At 42.4% G+C, this 25,337-nt stretch overlaps 1 pseudogene; it reads left to right on the forward strand.

The window, feature by feature from the left end:
- The first annotated feature begins 14,803 nt into the window (after positions 1-14,803).
- Positions 14,804-24,659, forward strand: LOC149991528 (bromodomain-containing protein 4-like; annotated as a pseudogene).
- Positions 24,660-25,337: the final 678 nt, after the last annotated feature.

Consider the following 25,337-nt stretch of genomic DNA (forward strand, 5'->3'; position numbering starts at 1 on the left):
CGTTCATCAGCGATATTGGCCTGTAGTTTTCTTTCTTTGTTGTGTCTTGACCTGGTTTTGGAATTAGGGTTATACTGGCTTCATAGAACAAGTTTGGGAGTCTTCCCTCTTCTTGTATCTTTTGGAATAGTCTGAGGAGGATAGCAGTTAGTTCTTTCCTAAATGTTTTGTAGAATTCACTTGTGAAGCCATCCGGTCCAGGGCTTTTGTGTGCTGGGAGTTTTTTGATTACTGCTTCAATTTCACTAGCTGTTATTGGTCTATTCAGACTTTCTGCTTCTTCTTGATTCAGTTTGGGAAGACTATAGGTTTCCAGGAATTTGTCCATTTCCTCTAGGTTGTCAAATTTCTTGCCATACAGTTGTTCGTAATAATTTCTTATAATCCTTTGTATTTCTGTTGTATCGGTTGTGATTTCTCCTCTTTTGTTTCTGATTTTATTTATTTGGGGCCTCTCTCTTTTTTTCTTGATGAGCCTGGTTAAAGGCTTGTCAATTTTGTTTATCTTTTCAAAGAACCAGCTCCTACTCTTGTTGATCTTTTGAATTGTTAGTTTAGTCTCTATGTCATTTAATTGTGCCCTGTTCTTGATGATTTCCTTCCTTCTACTTGGTCTGGGCTTTGCTTGTTGTTCTTCCTCTAATTCTGGTAGCCATAGGGTTAAAATTTTTATTAGAGATTCTTCTAGCTTTTTTAGATCGGCCTGTATTGCTATGAACTTTCCTCTCAGGACTGCTTTCGCTGTATCCCATAGGTTTTGGGTTGTTGTGTGTTCATTATCATTAGTTTCCAGAAACTTTTTGATTTCTTCCTTGATGTCATTGTTAACCCATTCATTATTTAATAGCATGTTAATCATTCTCCATGACTTTGAATGTTTTTGAGTTTTTTCCTTGAGGTTGATTTCCAATTTTAAGCCATTGTGATCTGAGAAGATGCTTCATATAATTTCAGTTTTCTTGAATTTGTTAAAGCTTGTTTTGTGTCCTACCGTGTGGTCTATCTTTGAAAATGTTCCATGTGCACTTGAGAAGAATGTATATTTTGCTTCTTTGGGATGAAAACTTCTATATATATCGACTAAGTCCATTTGATCTAGAGTGTTGGTCAGTGCCTCAATATCTTTGGTGTTTCTTTGCTTTGAAGATCTGTCCATTGTTGACAATGGGGTGTTAAAGTCCCCTACTATGAGTGTGTTGCTGTCTATATCTTTCTTGGAGTCTTTCAAAATTTTCCTTATATATTTGGATACTCCTAAGTTGGGTGCATATATATTTATAAGCGTTATATCTTCTTGATGGATTTTTCCCTTAATTATTATGAAATGCCTTTTTTTGTCTCTTTTTATTGACTTTGCTGTGAAATCTGTTTTGTCTGATATAAGTATTGCTACCCCGGCTTTATTTTTTCATGTCCATTTGCTTGAAATACTTTTTTCCATCCCTTTACTTTCAGTCTGTGTAGATCTTTTGTTCTAAGGTGGGTCTCTTGTAGACAGCATATATGTGGGTCATTCTTTCTAATCCATTCAGCTACCCTATGTCTTTTAATTGGAGCGTTTAATCCATTTACATTTAAGGTTATTACTGATAAGTTCTTATTCATTGTCATTTTTCCCATTTGTACTCGTGTTCTTCTCTGTCTCTCTCTGTTTCTTTATCTTCTTAGAGCAGACCCTTTAGCATCTCTTGCATTGCTGGTTTGGTGGAGATGTATTCTTTTAGCCTTCCTTGGTCTTGGAAGCTCCTTATTTCACCCTCCATTTTGAATGAGAGCTTTGCTGGGTAGAGTATTCTAGGTTGTAGGCCTTTGTTTTTCATTGCTTTGAATATTTTTTGCCATTCCCTTCTGGCTTGTAGTGTTTCTGCTGAGAAATCTGAGGATAGCCTTATTGGAGCTCCCTTGTATGTTATTAGTTGTTTCTCTCTTGCTGCTTTTAGGATTCTCTCTTTGTCTTTGAATGTTACCATTTTAATTATGATGTGTCTTGAGGTGGGCTTGTTGGGGTTCATCTTCATTGGGACCCTCTGTGCTTCCTGGACTTGCGTGACTCTTTCTCTCTTCATGTGAGGGAAGTTTTCTGTCATTAGTTTTTCAAAGAGGTTTTCTATCCCTTGCTCTTCTTCTTCTCCTTCTGGAATTCCTATGATACGGATATTATTACGTTTCATGTTGTCCTGCATCTGTCTTAGAACCTCTTCAGTCTTGTTCAGTCTTTTTTCATTTTGTTGCACTGTCTGGGAGTTTTTGTGTACGTTGTCCTCCAGCTCGCTGATCCGATCTTCTGCTTCCTCTAGCTTGCTTTTAATTCCTTCTACTGTGTCCTTCAATTCAGAGATCATATTCTTCATTTCCTCCTGGCTCTTATTGATAGCTTCTATGTCCTTTTTCATGCCCTTGTAATTCTCTGTGAGTTCCTTGTAGTTTTTCTGGAGTTCTTTGTAGTTCCCGCTGAGCTCATTCAGCTTCTCCATAATTCATGTTTTGAATTCCGTATCTGATATTTTGCTCCCCTCTATTTCATTTAGCACTCTCTCTCGGAATTCTACCTTTCCTTTTGATGGGTGGTTGTTTCTCTGTCTCCCAATTTTTGTGATTCCTTTTGTTTGTTGGTGCTTCTTAGAATGATCTGTTCTTCCTGAATCTGCCTCTGGTAGCGTCAGATCATGTACCAGACTGGCCCTATGCAGCCTATTGGAGACTTCCAAGGATCCACTGCCTTTGTCTGTCTTCTTTAGTTGTTAATCTACTCAATCTCTGATTAGCCATCAGGCTTAAGAACCACTCTGGTGGCAGCTTAATTCCTGTAGGCAGGGCTTTTATTTCCCCTCAGTCTGATGCCACTTGGAGGGGAATGGTCTGTCTGCTGTACTGAGGCTGAGTCAGCACTGGCTGTTCCTGGGAGGAGGTTAGTGTAGCTTCCACTTACTCTTCCGCCCTCTTGGATCTCCGTCTGTGTTGTCCTTGATGTTATTTCTTTAATCTGTCTGGTTGTATTTCAGCTACTCTTTGGTGGGTCTTTTTCTGTGGTTAGTTGATTGAGAGTCACTCTGCCCACCTTGTCTTGAGATCTTTTGTGGAGGTGCTGCTAAAACATAATCACACAACCCAGGCAAGAAACCCACACCCTCCAATATCTCCTCCAACTACAATCTCACTATAGGTTGCAAATGAGCCCTATTAATATATTTGTGGAGATATTGGGACTCTTATTTCATAGGAGAAATAGACAGGAGTTGTTTCAAATGAAGGGAGGGTAATTTTTGAGCTGGAAGTTGATAGAGTAATAATATTAGCAATTTGGATCAAGGTTATGTAAGAAAGCAATTAACATTTACACTGTATGTTTGAAAAGGAGTAGAGGGTTACAGTGTGGAGTGAGAAAGTAGAAGTGTATAGTATTAGGATTATATAATTGGTATATGCTATATGTTTAGCATGGAAGGGAGGATAGACACAACAGACATCTAGGCAGATAGACAACCAGAAATTGAAGCAGAGGGCTGAGGAGTTTAGAAGGTAGGAAGCAAATTAAGAAAAATATTTTCAAGAATAAAAATACAGAGTAGAAAATAGCAAGACAGGAGGGGAGAGAGGAAAGAGAGAGAGAAAGTAGAGAAGAGAAGGGTAGGAGAGAGAATGAAACAAGAAGGGGAGGGAGAACAGGGGGCACCGGGTAAAAATTTTAAAAATATATATATTTAAAAAAATTAGGAGATTAAAACATGATATAAAATAGCAGTATAGAGAGAAAGAGAGAATATATAGAGAGAGGAATAAGAGATGGGAAAGGAAGAGGATGGGGAGGGAAAGAACATGGGGGAGGGAAGGAAATCAAGAGGAAGAGGAGATATTAGGGAGGGAAAGATTGAAATTGAAGAGTTGAAAAAAGATAGCATGAAGGAGAGAAATAGAAGAGGGAGAGAAAGAAGTGAGGGGATGGGGTGGAAAGAGAGAAGGATTAAGAATGGGAGGGTGAAGGGAGAGGGGAATAGATTAGAATTAAAATTTAAATGTTAAAAGATTAGAATATAAAGTGGAATAGGGAGAGCTAAAGAGGGAGAGAATATTTATAGGGAGAGAAGGAAAATAAGGGCAAGGGATGAAAGAAAAACGAATGTAGACTTAAGGGGGACAAAATAAAGAAAGAAATTTAATAAAATTGAAAGTGCTTAGTGCAGAGAAAGGAGAGAGAGAGATAGGAAATGGAAGGAGGATGAGGATAGGGGGAGGGAAAGGGATTGGAAGAAGGGAATAGGAAGGAAAGGGAGAGAACTTAAAGTTAAAAAATTAACAAAGAACCGGAATAAGGGGAGACATGCTAAGGGGCGAGAAGGGAGGGAAGAGGCGGGGAGAAAAGGAGTGAGAATAAGAAAGGACTTGATGGGCAGTTAGAGAGAGAGTGAGAAACAAAAGAATGAGAGGATTTTAACTCAATTCAACTTTTAGGCACAGTCTCTGGGTATTTTGGGTTTGTTTGTTTTTTGTTTTTCCTTCCTTCATTCCTGAGTCTGCCCCTATTCAAAGTTCCGTGGGTTTCAAATCTTTTCTGGTTGGTTGGCTGGCTGTGGGAAGGTCCTGCTTGATTCTGGGATTGCTGGTCTTTTTTGGTGGGCCTACCACCGCTCTGCTGTGAGCTGCGTTTAGTTGTCCCCTCCTGTGGCACCGTCAGCCCTCCTCAGGCTTGTCCAGCTATGCCTTCCCCCTGTTGGTCCAGCCTTTGCCTGCCAGAAATACCCTCCCTGCCTCCAGTCATGGTTCTATTCCTAGGCTACAGCTTCTGCTCTCTTCCCTGTCTGTATGCCTGCGCACCCTACCTCTCTCCCTGTCTCAAGACCGTCCCTTTGTTCTGCAGGACTCTGGCACAGTTGGTCAAAGTGCCGGGCCCAGTGGCACTCTCCTGCCCAGTACCTCTCCCCTGGTCTGGAGCTCTGCAGAGGCTTTCCCGCGTGGGCTCTTCCCCTTGCCCCAAAACTGTCTCTATTCCGAGCTACAGCTTCCGCTGGCTTCCCTGTCTATAGGCCTGTGTGCTCTATCTCTCTTCCAGCCCCAACACCGTTCCTTTGTTCTGCAGGATTCTGGTGCGGTCGGTCAGCGTGGCGCTCTCCTATTGAGGAGCTCTCCCCAAGTCTGGAGCTCTGCAGCAGCCTTTCTCTGCGGGCCCTTCTCCCCGCCCTAAAACCATCTCCACTCCAGAACCACCGCCTCCGCTCTCTTCCCTACTTACACGTCCTGTGCGCCCTATTTCTCTCCTAGCCCCAAACCTGCCTTTTGTTCTGTGGGATTCTAGCGTGATCGCTCAAAGTGCTGGGGGCATGCACTGCTCTCTTGCTCAGGAGCTCTCCCCTGGTCCAGAGTTCTGCAGCAGCTTTTCTGTGCATCCCGTCTCCTTTTGCCAAAACTGTCCCTTTGTTCTGTAGGGAACTAGCACAAGTGCTGCGTGTGCCCAGAATGCCAAGCTTTTGGTCTGAGCTTGCAGCTGAGGAGGTTTCCCTCTAGACTCAGATCACACAGTTTCTCCCAGTCCTGGTTGTTCACTGTTCTCTCACTCTTCTGGCTTTTTCATCCAAATCCTCTCCCTAACTCCCTACAAGAATTCACTTATCAGTGTGCCCCTAGCAGGGGGAGCCTCCAAGCAGCTCTTGGATAGTGAGCTCTCCGTCTTGGTACTGCAGACACACCGGGTCCCAGAATGACTCAGCCTGCAGTGTGTGGCAAACCCCTCCACCCCCCTCCACGCTGCTCCCACGCTCTCCTCCCTGTTCACGCTATCGGAGATCCACACTCACTCAGTCACTCCTCTCCACATTCATTCCTGGAGTCTCTCCTTAACAGGTGCGAGCTGAGAACACTGCCCCTACTCTGCCGCCATCTTTCCCCTCCCGATCGGGACCCTGTTATTTTCTTAATGAGCATTGCCTTTTTAGTGTAGCTGGGGGACTGAGGAGTGGTGAGCAGGGAAGAACCCTGAGCAGATCCTGCAAAAAGGTTAACTTTTCAGCAATGTTTAAGGCACAATTTTGGATTGACAATTGTAAACATTGTGAAGAAAGTCTGTTAGATATAGCAGTGGGAAAAGCTAAACCTTAACACAAGAAGCAGGTAATCAAGAATCTAGGTTCTTTTCGTGAGCTCATAATGTGCTCATTCTCCCACCAACCAGTTGTGGGGGCCCACTACACCCACCCCAACCCACCCACCCCTGCTCTGGCTTCAGAGCACTGGCTTCTGCTGTTAACATTAACAGTATTCTTGGGCTTGGCTAATATCTCATATTGTTTTCAAACACTAAGTACATTTATTCAATTTGCATTTATTCATGATTACTGTTATGCTGTTATGTTGAATCCACAATTCACATAAATGGATCAATGACTCACAAATGGTTCATTGAAAAGTAGTGATGAGAAGTATAATATAAAAACTCCAATTTAAAATAATGCCATAAATAAAACCAACAAGCCTCAATTTAATTTTACTATGAGTCTGTAAATGCTAGTACAAGTGAATCTGCTAATGATGATTTCTGACAAGCATTGAGAAAGAAAGGTTTGGATTGGAAGTATAATGAATAATATCTGAAAATTTGATTTATTGGATCTGTGATCTGCTTAAAATCCCCCAAAGCATCATCTGTTACATAAATTTATTAAATAGTGGGATGAGAATATTGAAACTTTTGTCATTTTCAAATAACACAGAGTGACCTCTCAGGTAAATTAATTGTATTTATTTAAAACGAGCATAAAATAATGCTCCCTGTTATGTAAATTATTAATTTTACAACTAAAGAGAGAGAAGAAACTGACCTACAGAGGAATAATTCAAAGTTGCCCTTCTCATGGACAATATACAATGAATCACATTACTTCTGGAAGTTTATAAGAGAAATCTCAAAGTTGATGATATATGAGGTCTATCCAGAAAGTATCAAGCCATATAACATGAAAAATAGAGACATTTATTGAAGAAGAGACAAGATACAACAAACATTGTACATAGGACAATGATGCCACCATCCCCTTCAAAGTTAAGACTTTCCTGAGGAAATCTGGTTCATTGGTAGCACTTTGAATCAAGTCATTAACAACTGCAACATAATGTTCCTTCTGCTCTGATAGCAGAAGCTATGGAACAAATTTAGCCGTGATACATTTCATGCCAAGATCCTGCATCAAAATCTTGGACACTGTAGTTTTTGGAATCCCCAGATCAGCTTCTACTTCTCATACTCAGTCACTGATCTTTGTTGATTGTAGCCCAAACATGTTTAACATTCTCAGGTGTTCAGCCTGTTGCAGACCTTCCAGAATGTGGACCACTTTCAACAGATTCTCAACCATCTTTGAAGCATTTGTGCCACACTTTTATTTGTGCTGTACACATTGCAGTGTCTTCTGATTCATCTGAATAGTTTCTGCATAGGAATGTTCAAGCTTAATGCAAAATTTGGTGCATATTTGTTGCTCTACTCACTCAGTCATTTTGAATGTAATGACCACACAGTACGCTTGCTCACTCAATGGTGTCTACTGCCCCCATTGACTAGTACAGGACATCATCATTGTTCACACATGTGCATTCCAGTCCCTGTTCCTTGGCTGCCAGGTTACATTGATGTCACACAAACTGTTCTTGTTGTATTAACAATGGCTGGACTTTTTCCAGACAGACTTTGTATATCACGCTTGACTCAAAGGCAAAAATAATATCACTCATAAAGTTGTTATTTTGCTTTACAGTGAGATGGAATCACTTAAGTGTCGAGTATGACTCAGTGCTTAGCAAATATGCTGCACATATAAGAGGATGAAAGACCGGATGGCAGCTTATTTGGATTATAACTGAGAAACCATGCTATCGGAGGAGAGAGATTTTGTTCACTAGTGGTTATTTGACAGGCCACAATGTAGCCTGGCAAAGTGAGAGGCATACCAGGAGCAGGTTCAACTTGATGCTAATCCACACCCTGATGTATTTCCAGAAAATAATCCATAGAAAACAACCAAACCACCTGACTTTGTGTGTTGCAAGCAAAACAAAAGCTCTGCATGTAATTAAATTATGTGGTTTTTTTTTTTCCAGCATCATGTGCAAAGAAATGAGCAATAAATAAAAAACTAAAAGTCTGCTTTTCCATACTGAAGTATGCCTCTAGTGAGGGTGCCAACATGAGTTTGGGATTTAAGCAATGTGATTACAAAAAAAAAAAAAAAAAGCCTTTGATATATTGATCATTTCAGTCCATAAAGACTATTTCAGTGACTTCAAATGGATTGTTCACATAGTATACCTCAGTCAAATAATTGAGATCTTGAACAGAATGAACTCGTCGCATGAGGGTCTGTGTTTAATTATTCATTCTACAACTACTTATAGGGCACGAGCAATGTGTTGGATAGATGGTCAGCCAAAAAGCTCTCTTAAATTCCTAGTCTTTGAATAATACAATACAGTATACATATGATAGACTTACCTTTCCAAAGTGGTCAGTGTAAATTATTTTTTTTCTTCAAATTGTAAAACAAAAAATATCATCTTTCTATATACCAATAATACATAAAGCAACCAACATGCTTGGTGGTTAATAAAATTTATATAATCATAATAATGTAAATACATAATTGATTTGCCAAAATGACAATGTAACTATGTATTGAGAGAATGGCTATAGTTGGCATAGGAGTCATGCCTGTATGAAAGAGGTAAATTCTTTTCTACTATAGAGGAAAGGCCATAGATAGGGCCTGAAGTTACAAAACCAAGAATATTTGGAGATATCAAAATTATTAAAGTGATAACCACAGGCCCTAAATGGCATCACTCATGGTAAAAGCCTATAATATCAAACCTAGACTTAATATTTGATCTAATTATAGTTTTAACCTATCCCAGAAACATAATCTTAATTAACCAGTCTTGAATTTTCTGGTCAGTGCCAATGAGGTAATCTGTCATGTGGGCCTTCTTTATCCCACCCACCACCCAATAGAAAGAAGAGGCAATCTGCATAATAAAGACCCTTCCAGTTCTCACCCCACCAAAAATGTGATTATGTGTGGCCCCCAAATAATCCTTTCTTTCGTTTTGTTAATAGCTCCCTTGTCCACCCTTTTCCATATGAAAACTTTTAATTTGGTACCACCCCTCAGAAAGGTCTGCTAGTTGCTAGATGAGATGCTTCCATCCTTAACAAATCAACAAACAACTGCTGAGGAGGATGTGGAGAAAAGGGAACCTAGTGCACTGTTGGTGGGAATGCAGACTGGTGCAGCCACTACGGAAAACAGTATGGAATTACCTCAAAAAATTAAAAATGGAACTGCCTATTGGTCCAGCAATTCCACTGATGGGATTGTACCTGAAGATTCCTGAAAAACTAATTCAAAAGAACCTATGCACCCCTATGTTCATAGCAGCGCTATTACAATGGGCAAGTGGTGGAAACAGCCTAAGTGCCCATTGATGGATGAGTGGACCAAAAAACTGTGGTACATTTACACAATGGAATACTATGCAGCAGAAAGAAAGAAGGAACCCTTACCGTTTGCGACAACATGGATGGAACTGGAGAGAATTATGCTTAGTGCAATAAGCCAGGTGGTGAAAGACAAATACCATATGATCTCACTTAATACAGGAACCTAATGGACATAACAAATGAGCAAAATAGTACCAGAGGAATGTAAACAAGGAACATACTGACAGAACCCAAAGGGAGTTGGGAGAGGGAGAAGGAGGAAAGAAGGGGAAGGGTCTAGTCAAAGAACTAGTATAAATGACCCATGGCCACGGACAACAGTGTGGGGATTGACTGTGGGAGAGGGGCAGTGGTTGGCAGGTGGCGGAGAACAATGGAAGAAAGATGGGGGACAACTGTAATAGAAAAACAATAAGACTTCCGGCCAAGATGAAGGCCTAGACAGACACTCTGCATCTCCCTCCACAACTAAGAAGGAACACAATTACCTCAAAACTAGAAACAAGCAGAAGTTCCAGAAAATCAAACTTCATGGAAGTCCAGCAAACAAAGATATAAAGAAGAAATATTCATCTAGACACGTAGGAGGGGCAGAGCCGGGGAAGAGGATGCACTGTGGTGGCAGCAGTGGCAGGCTGGCAGAAAGCGCAGTCACACATTTTAAAAAGTCAGGAGGGACACCTGGGGAGCATTCCCAGCTCCTCACTGGACCTTGCAGCTCACGGTCCCAGCACCGGGGAAAAATCAAGCCTCATTGCTTCTGACTGTGCAGACCAGTAGGGGTTGGGGTGAAGGCAGAAAATGCTGGTCTCTCAGCAGAGTCCGCTTGTTTAAAGGGCTCCCATGACCCTAGAACATCCTCAGACCCACCTACTCTAGGAATGACAGCCAGGGCAGCAGCTAGAGGGACAGCAGTCTGGTGCAGAAGTGGGAGAGGTGCCTGGAAAAGGGGCGAGTGCCAGGCAGGCAGCATTGTTCCCTCTCAGTCCCTTCCCCCACATGCAGCGCCACAACGTGGTGAAACAGGTTGCCCTTTACTGATGAATCTCTAAGGCTCCGCCCCTTACAATATAACAGGAATGACAGCTCTACCTGGGATGCAGAGGAAAGCAAACACGGGAGCCTGTCAGAATGAGAGACAAAGAAGTATGGCCCAAAAGGGGGAATGGATCAAGGTTCCAGTGGGAGAACTAAACAACGAGGAGATAGCCAACCTAACAGATGAGGAGATAGACAACCTAACAGACGCAGAATTCAAAAGACTGGTGGTAAAGATGCTCACAGGCTTGACAGATATGCTTGAGTATGGCAAACGCATAAGAGAAGAATTGAAGGCTGTGCTAAGTGAAACGAAGAAAAATCCACACAAAACCAATGGTGAAGGGAAGGAAACCGCCATTCACATCAATGATTTGGAACATAAGGAAGAAAGAAACAGTCAACCAATGCAGAATGAGGAAGCAAGAATTGAAAAAACTGAAGAAAACTTCCCAAATTTTGCAAAGGAGATGGACATAGAGGTCCGGGAAGTACGGAGGGTCCCGAGCGAGCTGAACCCAGAGGGGATCACACCAGGATGCACCATGATTGAGATGACAAATGTGAAAGATAAAAAGAGAGTCCTAGGGGCAGCAAGAGAGAGGTGGAGAGTTTCCTACAGGGGGGTGCCTATGAGACTATCAGCTGAGTTCTCAGAAGATACTTTGTAGGCAGGAAGAGACTGGCAAGCAGTATTCAATGTGATAAAAGCAACCTACAACCAAGATTACTCTATCCAGCAAAGCTATCATTTGGAATGGAAGGGTAGATGAAGTGCTTCCCAGACAAGGTGAAGCTAAAGGAGTTCATCATCACCAAGCCATTATTATATGAAATGTCAAAGGGACTTACTTAAGAAAAAGATCAAAACTATGAACACTAAAATGACAGCAAACTCACAACTATCAACAACTGAATCTAAAAAATAAACATAAAATCCAACTAAGCAAACCAGAATAGGAACATAATCATAGGTATGAGGATCATTTGGAGGGTTATCATCTGGGAGGGAAGAAGGGAAGAGATAGGGAAATGGTTCAGAGACTAAGAAGCATAATCGATTGGTACCAAATAGACAAGGGGGTGTTAAAAATAATATAGGAAAGGGTGAAGCCAAGGAATTTATATGTACGACCCATGGACATGAACTAAGCGGGGTGGGATTGCTGGAGGGAAGAGGAGTGCTGGACAGAGGGGAGCAAAGGGGGAAAAATTGGGACTACTCTAACAATATATCAATAAAATATACTTGAAAAACAATAAAAAATAAATTTAAAAAAAGAAAGAAAAATTAATAAAAACAAATAAGATAAAAGAAATAGGTGGTTCCTGATTCATGAATCACTTAATAAAACCAATTAGACGTTTAAGTTTACTCAGTTGAATCTTGTTTTTTAAGAAGGTAAATACCAAAACAATCAGGTAAAGATTTAAAAGTTGTTGGCTCTGGAAATATGGGCTTATCGGATTGGATCTAGTTTTTGCAACAATCCCGATATAACTATTAAATTGTATGCATGTATAACAACATTAAAATTTTTTTAAAGTAATGTAGAAAATTTGGAAAGTTAAGAAAAATAATAAATAAGATAAAATCCCATAAAATCTCTTCAAAATGTCTTTGAAACAACTTTAAAATGGTTTTTTTAAGATCAGCAGATTAGTATGTTTATTTTTAATTTTATCAATAATAAAAAGAATGATACTTTGCATGTCAATATTTCAACTATTTTTATGCAGAATGAAATACAAAGCTGCCCATCATCAAAATTAAGTATCTGTTTAAAAAAATAAGCTACTAAAAAAAAAAAAAAAAAAAAAAAGCTGCTAACTGCCCACTTATATAAAACACAATTGCACTAAGTCAGATTTTTTCTTTTTTAGCTTAAACAAGACAAAAATTTATTTCTCTTATTTGTTAACAGTCTGGAGGTAGATGGACTTCAAGGTATCATCAGGGTACCAGGATCCTGTCTTTTTTTTTTTTAATCAACTATTTATATTTTATTTTATTTTTAAAATATTTTCATTATTTTATTTTATTTGTTTGTTTTTTAGAGAGAGGGGAAAGGAGAAAGAGAGGGAGAGAAACATCATTGTGTGGTTGCCTCTCATGTGCCCCCAAACTGGGGACCTGGCATGAAAATTAAGCATGTGGCCTGACTGGGAATCGAACCAGCGACACTTGGTTTGCAGGCCAATGTTCAATCCACTGAGCCACAGCAGCCAGGGTTCAGGATCCTGTCTTGCTGGTCAACATCTGTACTAGTTTCCTGGTGTTGTGCAACAAATCAGAATAAACTTGGTGGCTTAAGATAGCAGAAAGTTAGTCTTTCACCTTTCTGGAGGCCAGAAGTCGGAAAGCAAGGTGTTAGCAGAACCATACTCCCTCTGGAATCTCTGGGGAGAATCTGTTCCTTGCCTCTACTAGTTTCTGGGGGTTCCTTCAAGTGGTCCCTTGGTTTGTGGCTGCATCCCTTCATTCTCTCTCTGTCTCCATATGGCCCTTCCTTCTGTGTGTGATGACCTCTAAGTCAGATTTTTTAAAATGCTTGCAATGATTTTTAAACTTCATACAATTCTAAAATAATTGTGAATATGAAAGAAGTAAACTCTACTAACTGTACTTTGTAGACGTGAAGAATCAGTATTTCCTCCAAGATGACTTTTCAACTGAGAGGATAAACATGCAAGGCTCACCTCTCTCTTCTCACCTTCCACCTCCTCCTCCTCTGTTTATGGAATGTTTGGATCCATTTATAAGTGAAACAAAGGGTAGCGCAAGGGAGCTATTAAAAAAAGAAAGAAGGGATTATTTGGGGGCCAGACATCATCTCTTTTGGAGGGGAAGAGAACTGGAAGGTTTTATCATGCAGATTGCCCCTTTTTTTTCTATTGGGTGGGTGGTTGTAATGGAGAGAAACCACATGACTGATTATATTGGCATATAAGGGCAAACTTTTTCTTAATATTTAGTCTTTCAAGTGCAGGTGACAATGGCTTCCAAATCACACATACAGCAATTTGGGAAAGGGTTCAAATGCAGAGGAAGAGAATTGGCTGCCTGCCCTGGGTGGGGTAGCATCTCCTATAGCTCCTGGCCCTCCGGGTGATATGACACAGCAGATGGCTGGAAAGACAGGTGTTCTTTAATTTTGTTTGTTTGTTTGTTTTTAGTAGTCTGATGTTCTGTATGTTTCCACATTGAATGTAGGGTCTCAAAACTTTTGCAAGAGATATACTCTCAAAGGACCCTCAAAGAACAAACCCACTTCCACCACTGTCAGATGCACTAGATATTCTGGAACGAGAAATATTATTGCATAATCTGTTTATGGGCAGGAAGAGTTACATCAGGGAATGGGGCTGTTGGCAGCCTTCACGTCTCCTGACATTCTCAGAGCTGACTGCACTGGCCATATCTTTGCTTTTAGTTTCCTGAGGAAGTGTGTGAAGTTATTAAAAACAACAACAACAAAGAAAGAAACTAGCCAAAAAAGATAAAGCCACAGAAGGAGTTTCCCTGACACCCACCAATAAGCTTTGGATAGCCTCTGATTAGCCAGATGCTGCAATAAGTTTTGTCCATGACTGAGGATTTTTATCTGACTGAGAGTTACTTTCTTTGCTCCAACATTTCTGACATTTGAACAATTTTCTCTTCTGTGTCTTTTTAATAGTGGCATATTTACTGATCTGAGTGCTTCTTTTTCCTTTTGTTAAATTCTTGGGTAACATTACTAGCCTTTTCTTCTTCCTTCTGTGCCTTTCCTTGAAAAGTGATTGGTTTCTCTCTTGCTCTGGGGTTTTCTGGTTACAATAAGAGATGATGGCTTTCACTTCCGGCCAAGATGGAGGCTTAGACTGACATGCTCGGTCTCCCTCTACAACTAAGAAGGAATACAACTACCTCAAAACAAAAGATAACCAGAAATTCCAGAAAATAAAACTACATGGAAGCCCAAAGTATGAAGTTATAAAGCAGCGGTACTCATCTGGATTGGTAGGAGGGGCAAGATCAGAATCGGGACGGAAGGGTCGGGCTGAGCTGTCAGCGGTAGCCTCATGAATAGTGGTGGGACTGTGAGAAATGTCAGGGGAGCAATCCCGGCTGCAGTCGAAACACGGCAGCTCATGATTCCAACACTGGGGAAGGCAGACCCCCCCACTGCCTTGAACGGTGAGGCTGTGGGGAAGGAGCCTCCCAGTCTCTCAGCAGAGAGTAATGGCAGGAATCCATCTTGGACCCCCTGCCCCACACAAAGCGCTGCAGAGAGGTGGAAAATGTTGCGGATCGCCACCGGCCGCCGATCGCTGCTGATCGCCACCAGCCGCCAATCGCTGCCGGTCGCTGGGCAGTGACGAGTACATGGGGCTCTGCCCCCTATAGCCTGCCCAGGAAGAAAACTAAACACAAATCTGTTAGAATGAAGCAGACAATGATTGAAATTCCGGTGACGCAGCTCACCAGGCAGCAGATGAGAGACATGACAGAGGAACAAATAAAAAACCTCTCGGAGGCTCAGTTCAGAGCTATAGTCATAAGATGGCTTACAGAATTAAGAAAAGATTTGGAACAAGACAGGGAAGGAACGAAAGCTACTCATACTGAAATGAATGAAAACACATACGAGACAAGTGGTGAGGAAATAAAATCCAAAGATCAAATCAACAAACCGGAACATAGGGAAGGAGCAAACAACCAGTGCAGAAAGAGGAAGCAAGAAGTAAGGAAAGTGAGGAGAAGATCAGAAACCTCTGAGACAGCTATAAGCGATTGAATATTCGGATAATAGGATTGCCAGAGGGTGAAGAGGAAGAACTAGAAATTGAAAAATTATGTGAAAAAATAATGAAACAGAACTTCCCAAACTTGGGGAAGGAAATAGAGTTACAGGTCCAGGAAGCACAGAGAGTTCCAGAAAAACTGGACCCAGAGAGAACCACTCCAAGACACATTATAATCAGATTGTCAAAAATTAAAAATAAAGAGAGAATCTTAAAAGCAGCAAGAGAGAAGAAAAGAATCACGTACAAAGGGGTCCCAATTAGACTGTCAGCTGATTTCTCCAAAGAAACTCTGCAAGCAAGAAGGAACTGGCAAGAAATATTCAAAGTAATAAAAATCAAAAACCTACAGCCATGAATACTCTATCCAGTGAAACTGTCATTCAGAATAGAAGGACAAAGTGCTTCCAGGACAAAGTAAAACTGAAGGAGTTAATCAGATCCAAACCACTGTTATATGAGATGTTAAATGGACTTGTTTAGAAGAAGGAGGATCAAAACTATGGACATTAAAATGAAAACTGCATCACAAAAACCAACAACAGAAGCTAGGGAATCGAAAGAAAGGCAAACTAAGTAGGCAACGAGAGTAGAAAAAGAACTATAGGTATGGGGAACATATTGGGGGGAGGTCAGCAGGGAGGGGGAAGGGGGAAAGGGAGGGAGATGGTACAGGAATTAAGAAGCATAGTAGGAGGGAATGGAGTAGACAGGAAGAGATTGAGAAGAACTATATGCACAACCAATGGACATGTACTAAAAGTGGGGGACAATTGAAGGGAGGGGGGCCATTGGGTGGAGGGGAGCAGAGGGAAAAAAATTGGGACAACCGTAACAGCATAATCAATAAAACATCTTAAAAAAAAAAAAAGAGATGATGGCTTTCAAGTCTCCTTATTCTGGTCCTAGGCCATTAGAACCCTACTTTTTTGAAAGGAGGTATTGTTACTGGAAGCTTAGTTCTTCTCATGGACACAGTAAAGAATTACAGATCAGCGAGACAAAGTGGATGAGTAAGAGTTTTATTAATATGTTCTCAAGGGAGAGAATGGGCCTGATGAGGGTGACAAGAAAGGCTTAGCATAGAAGAAGCAACAGGAGCTAGGCTGGGCTGCCTTAGCACACAGGGAAGTCAGAGAAAAGGGGCCTTAGGGATGGGTTCAGGGGATCAACCTGGGACAAGCTGCTAGCTGCCTATTACCTTACAGCTTATGAGACGGTGCCTGTGTATAAAGGAGCTGGGGGAGAGGAAGAAGAAAGGAAAGGGAATGGTGCTGCTGCTCCGCAGAGGGAGAGCACATGCATGCTGGGTCCTTAGTCTTGAGGCTTTTATCTCTCTCTTGCAGGCAAGAATCTTAGCGGAGGTCTCAGGGGAGGGTTCCAGCAGAATATTAATCAGTTCTCCAGGTGTGCCCTTTCAGGGTCATGGTCTCCTCTGATTGGTCAGGGCAGGGGAGGGCAGGGGATCATTAGTCATTGTAGTTGGTTCTGGCCTTGCCCACCTGGTTTTGCTGCTTTTCTGGGACTGGAGCTGAAACAGCTGAGGCCTAGATGTTATCTCTAGGAAGGTGAACTTTTGTATCTGGCTGTAAATTGCTCAGCCATTGTGTTCAGCTGTCTCAGTTTTCTTATTTCACTTGTCAAGGAATTTTCCTAGCTTCTTACTATCCTGTCTCAGTAGGAGGCAGGGTGAGTTTAATTTCTCCAGCAATGCTATGTACTCTTGACAAAATCAGGAAAATTCGGCTTTATTTCACTTGTGTCCTTGGGCAATTAACTTTTTTGAACCACTGAACTCCAATGGAGGTTATTTTATATTCTATTCCAGATCTTGTAACTTGAGGAGCAAGATAATATTATCAGCAATGTTGTGTGCTGTTTATAAGAATCATTATTTTAATATAAACATTGGAGGTAAAATAATCAGTATAATTTTACATTCTCATCCTCTACATAAAGGAAAGGCAGTAAATAATTTTGACTGAATGAATGAAGTAGCTAAATTATTCTTTACTCAACTTAGAGTTATAGAAATGGTTCATTGGCTGGAGAGTGAATAACTTGATACTTTGCCCCTTCACCTTTCCAAATATCTTCTTTTTCTTTTTTTAACTCCTCCCCCAAGGGTATATCCAGTGATATTTAGGGAGAGAGAGAGGGAGATGGAGAGAGAGAGAGAGAGGGAGATGGAGAGAGAGAGAGAGACACCAATGTGTGAGAAACGCTCACAATAAAACACTGGGACACAGGACTTCAGCAGCAAAGCTAGTCTGCAGAGTCGGGCGCACAGCCAACCAGAGGCATGCGCATGTGAAGTAGACAAAGAAAACTGGTTTTATACTAACGCGATTAGCTCCCCCTTCCCTCTCCTTCTCCCCCGTTTCTCCATTACTGGTTAATCTGGGTTCACAATCTAACATGATTAACTACTTAACTAAGGGTGTGATTAAGCGTAATCTAGCTATAGGTCTATCTCCAACTTATTTGCAAAGTTATCTAGCTACATCTTCCCATTTCTCTGTGTTTGGTGATGACAGTCTTTCTCCTTTTGATCCCAGAGATATGTGTGAGGAGCTGGAGAATGTCATTTCCTGGCCCTTTTTCCATGATTCATCTGTTAATGATCTCCTACTGGTTTGAGAGTCATTGGCTTCTTTATCCTTACAAATGCAAGAGAGAAACTCCAATCAGTTGCCTCCCACACAAGCCCTGAATAGGGATCAAACCCGCAACCTAGGCACATGCCCTAACTGGGTATCGAACCTGCAACCTTTTGGTTTATCCCAACCAACTGAGACACACCAGCCAGGGCTCCTTGTATCTTATTAATGGCTTCCTTGCTGTTAGTAACTTCAGAACATCACACGATTGGGACTTTTTGCTTAAGCAATACATTTCAGATAGGGTCCTGGAAAACTGACAAATGTCAGTTAAGGGTAATAATTCTTACCAAGGTCAGATTTTTGTCTGTAGTGATGGGCAAAAAGGAAGGTAACAATTTAACATTGCCCTTTCCTTTTCAGTATCACCATAAGAATGTTCAGGCCTGTGCAGAATTTTTATAACAGTTTATTAGTTTATTTGAGCCAAACAGGACAAACCTGGAAGCAAAATCTCAGCAGAATGAGAAAAATGCTTTCCCAAAATGATGGTTTGCAGTTTCTTTTAATATATTTGGAATTAAGGAGGACACGTAAGGAAGATTACATGAAAATGGGAAAATGAAAGGTGGGGAAAACTCTGTGATTAGATTACAGCATAGTTAACAAGATTATGTGCTATGTTGAGGTGGTGATGCTTCCCAGGGATCTAAAAAAGAGGTGTTTCAAAGGTGTGTTAACCTTGATGCACAAAAGCAATGGACAGGGCTTGCATAAGGCAAAGATATTTACTAGGGAAGTTATAGGACTGGGGAGCAACTACCCACCATGACTTGCCCAGTTAGAAATTTATGATCAGATCACTCTGTAAGTATACTTTGGGCTAGTTTTACTACAGAGCCCCATTTTCATTCACAAAAAAATCAGATTAGCAGGAGAAAAACATTTTAAAAAATTAGTTCTTTGGGTTGAGACTGGTTAAAGTTTGATTTGGGGGTATCCATTGGTTATTGATCATTTCCTCCCCAGGGACAACTATTGCTTCCCTATTTGTCTCATTGTATGTTCTGAGAACTTAGCTTGGCTCTCTGCCTGCCCCAGGAGGCACAGAGGTTTTCAGTTCTGAATGTGCAGGTCGCTCAATTGTCAGGTTGAGGGCACTGAAAATATGGCCAGACAGAAATTTGGGTTGCATCCCATTTGCAGCTAGGATCTTACTGTTGCCAGATATCAGAGAAATTTTCTAAATCTTTCTTTTTTAAGTATATTTTATTGATTATGCTGTTATAACTAATATTTGTCCCAATTTTCCCCCTTTTTTCTCCCTTTCACCTGGTACCTCCTTTCCCTCCAGCAATCCCTCCCTCCCTTAGTTCATGTCTGTGGGTCATGCATGTAAACTCTTTGGCTTCTCCCTTTACTATACTAGGGAATTGCTTAAATCTTCCCTTTGGTTATCTTTGGGAGTAGCCCTAAGTCTTGGGAGAGTAATATCTTTTGTACCCTTTTTGCGGATGCCTTTTGTATTCGTAGGTAAGCCATAAAAGGTATATTGGTTTTGGTTTTGAATCGTTTGATATGTATACCTGTGAGAAACGCTCACAATAAATCACCGGGACACAGGACTTCAGCAGCAAAGCGAGGCATTTATTCAGGAGTCTGCAGAGTCGGGCTCACTGTCAGCCAGGAGCATGTGCACGTGAAGTAGACAAAGAAAAATGATTTTATACTAATGAGATTAGCTCCCCCTCCCCTCTTCTCTTCTGTTTCTCCATTACGGGTTAACCCGAGTTCACAATCTAACGCGATTAACTACTTAACTCAGGGTGTGATTAATTAAGGGTAACCTCGTTATAGTCTACCCCCAACTTATTTGCAAAGTTATGTAGCTACATCTTTCCATTTCTCTGTGTTTGGTGATAACAATCTTCCTCCTTTTGATCCCAGAGATATGTGTGAGGAGCTGTGGAATGTCATTTCCTTGCCCCTTTTCCATGATTCATCTGTTAATGATCTCCTACTGGTTTGAGAGTCACTGGCTTCTTTATCCCTAATATACCTTTAGTTTAAAAGAAAAAGGAGATACTTCTCATCAAGATGGTAGAGTAGGCAAACCTTGTGTTCACTTCCTTCTGTTACAGAACCCCTGGGCTGCTCCAGTTGAAAACAAACCCACGGGCTCTTTAGTTAGGGGCCCGATTGCCCGCCGCCAAAATTATAACTCTCAATACCAGAGTTTGGTGAAAAGAAAAAGAATTGTTTATTTAACAGTTATATAGATTTAGTTATTTGCGGATTTCTGTTATTAAGTCTTATGCTCTTTAAAACACCCACAAACACATATCCTTGCCTCCCCCCCTTCCAAACCAGGCTAGTTTTAGGAAAGTCAGAGAAACTGTTTCCCTACTTTCCAAACACAGTTCAGCTTTACCAGCAGCTGCCAATCATTCAATCCTGATTGGGGAGGTCCTTTCTGTGCTGTGGTGCCCTCCAGCTCTCAATGCAGAACCACCTGGATTCTCAGCCTCCTTGCAAACTGTCTTCTTCCTGAAAACTGCGCGGATCTCCTTTCCTTCTCAAAACCGCATGGTGAGAGCCTCTTAACGCAGCCTGGAGACCCCTTCTCCAAGCCACATGGAGAAGGCCCCTTCACCAAGCCATGTGGAGGGAGCACACAAGAGCGGGAGAGCGAGAGAGCCCGAGAGCTAGTGCGCGAGAGAGAGAGCCAGAGCGCCAGCCAGAAAGAGAGCGAGAGCGAGAGTCAGAGCGCCAGATCGTGAGCGCGCCAGAGAGAGAGTCAGAGCGCCAGAGCCAGAGTGAGAGCGCGAGTGAGTGCCCCAGTCACAGAGTGAGAGTCCGAGCTAAAATGTCTGCAGCTGCTTATATATCCCTGACTGCGTCATCTGACGCAGTGGGCATTGCAAACAGTTCTGACCATTCACAGACCCTTACGTAGTCTCTGTGTGCTTTCCATACCGTCCCCTGGTTCAAGACTCCTCCCATCTGCCTGAGGCTTTGGATGCATTAAAGCCATTTTGCATAAGAAAGACAGTAGCCACCAGCCTCAGGCATGTGGAGGCGTTCTAAAAGCTGCTTCCTTCTCCCCATCCCCCAGCTGCAAGCTCTGGGGATTTTTGGACTCCCCTGTTTCTGTAACACTTCCACAACTGCATCAAAATCACAACTAAATTACATAACAACCATGATTTAGAACTTCCTGAATACTGACTGAACAGAAGTCCTATAAATAAGGATATCAAGAGGAAGCCACATGAAGACTTTCAGAGCAGTCATTTTGTTAAATGAGGAGGAGAAAGAGTAAGGCATTGCTGTGGGTGGTAGCCAGGCACTAGGAGTACCTGGTGGAGAATGTGATGGGATCAGTAACATATCTGTGGAGAATGGCCCTGAGATGAGATTAAGAAATCTGCAGGCAATAGAGGATGGACTAGAAATGATGTAAATGTCTACAATGGCAGGTCCAGGCCCAAGTCCAGCAAGCCAATGGGGCCAGCACCAACCTCCCCACCCCCAAAACCACCCTTGGAGACATCCAATGCCAACAAGCCCAAGAAGCAGACCGACCAACTGCAATATCTTCCCAAAGTGGTACTCAAGACACTAGGGAAACACAAGTTTGAATGGTCTTTCCAGCAGCCTGTGGATGAGGTCAAGCTCAATCTCCCTGATTACTTTTTTTTGTTTGTTTGGTTTTTGGTTTTTCAATTACAGTTGTCCCATTTTCCCCCCATCCAGCCCATCCCTTCTCCTGCAATCATATCCCTCCCTGTTGTCCATGTCCCTGGGTCATTTATACACATTCTTTGACTAAACCCTTCCCTTACTTATTCCCCCTGATTACTATAATATTATTAAAACACCTATGGATATGGGAACAATAAAGAAGCGCTTGGAAAACAACTATTACTGCAATGCTAAGGAATGTATCCAGCACTTCAACACTATGTGACAAACTATTATATATAAAAGCCTAGAGGTGTGAAAAACACTCACAATAAAACACCGGGACACAGGACTTCAGCAGCAAAGTGAGGCATTTATTCACAACTCCGCAGAGTCGGGCACAGAGCCAGTCAGTGGCATGCGCACCCAAAGTAGATAAAGAAAACTGGTTTTATACTAACGCAATTAGCTCCCCCTTCCCTCTCCTTCTCCCCCATTTCTCCATTACTGGTTAATCCGGGGTCACAATCTAACATGATTAACTACTTAACTAAGGGTGTGATTAACTAAAGGTAATCTAGCTATAGGTCTATCTTCAACTTATTTGCAAAGTTATCTAGCTACATCTTCCCACTTCTCTGTGTTTGGTGATGACAGTCTTTCTCCTTTTGATCCCAGAGATATGTGTGAGGAGCTGCAGAATGTCATTTCCTGGCCCCTTTTCCATGATTCATCTGTTAATGATCTCCTACTGGTTTGAGAGTCACTGGCTTCTTTATTCCTTACAGAGTTGACGTAGTCTTAATGGCAGAAGCTCTGGAGACGCTCTTCTTGCAAAAAATCAACAAACTGCCCACAGAGGAAATGGAGACCATGATAGTCCAGGCAAAAGGAAGAGGGCATGGAAAGAAAGTAACAAGGATGGCAAAACCTGGCATCTCTACAGTAGGAAACACAGACATCAACTCCACTCCCCATGCAGACTTCTCAGCAGAACCCTCTGCTTATGTGGCCACACTCAGAAGTCATTGTCTGAGGCTGAGCTGCCTCCAACGCCCTGGCATAGTTGGAAACTCCCTGTCCAGCAGAGGTTTCATGACCACAGTGGAAAAACAAATTTATCCAGGACACTGTATTTTGTTGGGGGAATGGGAGGTGGCTAATCTCTCTAGTGGAGAAGAGCACAAAACTTCTGTCTCCCATGCCTTTTATTGAGGAGGGGATTTGGGAGATACAAGGTCAAGATTTATGAATCATCAATAAGCTTTCAGACACTTTGGTTACAGTTGACAGTTACTGATTACAGATATCAATATAGAGAACATAGTGACCATTTTGTGTCAGGGTCTGCTAAACATCCTGATGCCACACTGGCATTAGGTTCAAGGTTTCATACAATCTTTGCTACAAATTGTTTATAGTTAACTAAAAGATAAGGAAAGTGGAGCAAGCTCTAAAGCATAAAATGTGTTCTTTAAATACAATTCCCATGGAAACCCTCTGAGTGGTCTTCGGTCCTGTGAGCCTTAGCCTTCTGGTTTTCTGTTGAGACTTAAAGCCCTCCTGGGGGGTCCTGACTCACAGCTTGGGCTACAATTCCTGAAAACAGAAGGAGCAGTTCCCCACAATTGTCCAGACCCTTGTCATGACAATGGTGCCTCCCCAGCTACTGCTGTCTCCCCTACCAGTGCATCCTGTTCCCACCCATGCCAGATCTCCAGCCTACAGTCATCTACACATCATTGCAGCTACCCCATAGCCTATGAATACAGAGAAAGGTATGAAAAGGGAAATGGACACCCCCCCACTACCATGGACCTCATTCACAAGCCACCTTTCCTGCCCTGGGAGCCCAAGACCACCAAGCTGGGCCCTCAGTGGGAGAGCAGCAGGCCTGTGAAGCCCCCAAAGAAGGACATGCCTGATTTGCAGCAGCACCAGGCACCAGACAAGAGCAGCAAGGTCTCAGAGCAACTCAAGTGGCATCTTCATGGAGATGTTCACCAAGAAGCACATGCACAGCCTACACCTGGCCCTTCTAAAACCTGTTGATATGGAGGTGCTGGGCCTGCACAACTATTGTGACATCATCAAGTATCCCATGGATATGAGAACAATCAAGTCTAAACTGGAGGCTGGTGAAGATCACTGTGCTCAGGAATTTGGTGCCAAGGTCTGGTTGATGTTCTCTAACTGCTACAAGTACAACCCGACCACAAGGTAGCATCATGGCTTGCAAGCCTCAGAATGTAGTCAAGATGAGCTCTGCCAAGATCCCAGAGGAGCCCAGGAGACCTGGTGTGGCTGTATTCTCCTCAGTGATGCCATCCCCCATCAATGTAGTAACCTAATCCTCATCCAGTGACAGCAGCAGCAATAGCTCCTCAGAGAATGACAGCTCAGGTGATGAATCCAAGAAGGAGGTAGCCCCAGAGGTGGTGGAGATGCAGAAGCAACTTCAAGTTGTACAAGAGCAGCTTGCACCTATCATGCAGGCCAAGGAAAACAAACTAAAGAACAAAGAGAAAGACAAGAAGGAAATTAAAGAAGAAAATGACAAAAAGAAAGAGGTAGTAGAGGAGAATAAGAAAAGAAAGGGCAAGGAGCTTCCTTCCCAAAAGACCAAGGAAAACAACAGTAGCAACAGTAAGACAAGCAAGAAGGAGCCAGTGCCCATGAACAGCCAGCCCCCTGAAGTGTACACATCAGAGGTGGAGGGCAAGTGCATGCCCATGTCCTATGAGGAGAAGTGCCAGCTCACCGTAGACATCAGCAAGCTCCCAAGGGAGAATCTGGGCCAAGTGGTACACATCATCCAGTTTGGGGAGCCCTCACTCAAGATATACAGCCCCGATGAGATTGAGGTCGACTTGGAAACCCTGCAGCTGTCCTCCCTGTGGGAACTGCAGCACTATGTCACCTGTTTGCAGAAGAAACAGAAACCTCAAGCTGAGAAAGCAGATGTGATTGTTGGCTCCAACAAGATGAAGGACTTATCCTTGGAGTTGGACATTACCAGTGAGTTCAGCTCCTCTGACAGTGAAGACTCCAAAACAGGTCCTGCCTAATCATCGGACATGGACTGTTAATAAAATTGTTGTCGCAGATTCCTTCCCAGCAAACTCTAGCTTAAGTCCATTTTTTTTTTTCTGTGAAAGGACAGGACTCCATCAAGTTATGGAACTCCTCAGAGTCCTGGGTCTTTGCCCAGGGTGCATTAGTCATGTCCAGCAGGTCAACACACACCTAGTCCCGCCTCTGGGGAGGCTGCTTGCCTGGCTGGTCACCAGGGCCTCCTTTGTTCAGACTGCCTGGCTAACCCACCCAGCCTCCTTGGTCATCTGGGTTCCCCTGGGTGAATGACGTCTCTTAGAGAGAGATGACAATGTCCCTGAATATGCATACATGTGGTGTTGCTCCATGTGCAAAGACCCATCACAGTATGTTTTCTTTCTCTTCATCCCTCCGTCTTTTTCTGGGACTCAGGATCCTAATTGCTTCCCTACTGGACCTGGCAGTGATGGTAGTCCAGGGGAGATCTCATCCAGTCTAAGGAAGAACATCTAGAGCTTTCCCAAGTGAGAAACGGGGGCTAACTCACAGATGCCTGGAGTCACTCAATTTTTGCTATTGCCTGTTGGGCATATTCCCAACTTCTTTGGCCTATTGTAAAGTTGCATAAGGAAAGGACCTCCTGGGCTGCCTTCCATCCCTCCCATGTGAATAGAAGCAGGCTGCAGTGTGCA

This window comes from Furipterus horrens, unplaced genomic scaffold (assembly GCF_987537825.1).
Source record: "Furipterus horrens unplaced genomic scaffold, mFurHor1.1.pri manual_scaffold_17, whole genome shotgun sequence".
In the NCBI taxonomy this organism is placed as follows: domain Eukaryota; kingdom Metazoa; phylum Chordata; class Mammalia; order Chiroptera; family Furipteridae; genus Furipterus; species Furipterus horrens.